This window comes from Nicotiana attenuata, unplaced genomic scaffold (genome assembly GCF_001879085.1).
Source record: "Nicotiana attenuata strain UT unplaced genomic scaffold, NIATTr2, whole genome shotgun sequence".
Classification (NCBI taxonomy): domain Eukaryota; kingdom Viridiplantae; phylum Streptophyta; class Magnoliopsida; order Solanales; family Solanaceae; genus Nicotiana; species Nicotiana attenuata.
The window spans coordinates 30972-32175 of record NW_017671978.1 but is presented as its reverse complement, the minus strand read 5'-3'; positions in this window follow the sequence as shown (position 1 = coordinate 32175).

Sequence of the window (1204 nt, the reverse complement as noted above, 5' to 3'; positions counted from 1 at the left end):
CCCAATCAATAAGATTCTATCTCCCTACTTTTCTCTGCAATACCCTTCTTCTTCTTTTATTATTTCCTAACACGTTATCAGTACGTGACTCTAACCGATTGAGTAAAAGCTTTGGGATTGAGCATAATAATTTCAATTGTTCCATAAACTTCCTTCATGATTAAATTTTGGATTTAAGGTAAGTATTTTACTTTATTTTTCTCTTTCAAATTCTTGAAATTCTATAATTTGATTTTATATACAAGCAAAGACAACAAAGTTTGATTTTATGCCTTGCCATGATGAAATTCATGTATGATTGTGGGCAAAGAAGTGGAAACCCGTCCCATTGAATTTGCTTCATTCTCATTCCTTTAAGAGAATGTGGTAGCAATAAGTAATAAGTATGAAAGAAGACAAAATTATTACCGTGAAGGTATCAATGAATGTGGACGTGGCAATAGACGAAATTATAATCGTCATCATTGTAGTAATGATAATAATAAGGATTCTCAAAATAGTCCTTCACTCTGTGAAAGTAATGTTTGTCATCGATTTGACATGAGATTTTGTAAAGCACATATAGATGATTATGGTCCATTCATGATTTGAATGTGACAACATGTGATTTATGAATACATATTCATTCTTCAAAGAATATGAACGTGCTAGTGGTAGTGAATATACCGCACTCACCTCTAAAAGGAAGTATGAGATGATATAAGAAAATAATGTCATGGTATGAATGGTCATTGGTCACGTACCTATTGTACGCCAAAATATTTTGGGCAATGTGATTATTAAAGGACAACAATAATGCAAGAAATATATCTTCCATATAATTTTGACCATGACCATAATAGTATAACGTTCTCCTTAAAAGAGATATTCACCATATAGCTGTTGACGAATATGTGATAGTACCAAATTAATTGAGAGCTCTAGAAGAGCCAATTATTACTATTTTGGAGGAATACAATTGATTATCATGTCAATATTGTATTGTAGTAAGTCTCAAAGAAACTTAATTGAGTTTCTAAAGTATTCGCGAAAGCGGTTGGTTATATTGAGACTATAAATAAATGAAAGATTTAATATCTTTTATTACTACAACTTGTAACGGGGTAATATGTATGTGAAAATCCACTCGCTTTATTCTCCAGTTTGTTCTACACAAATAAAAGACAACAAACAACAACCTGGTATAATCCCACCAGTGGGGTCT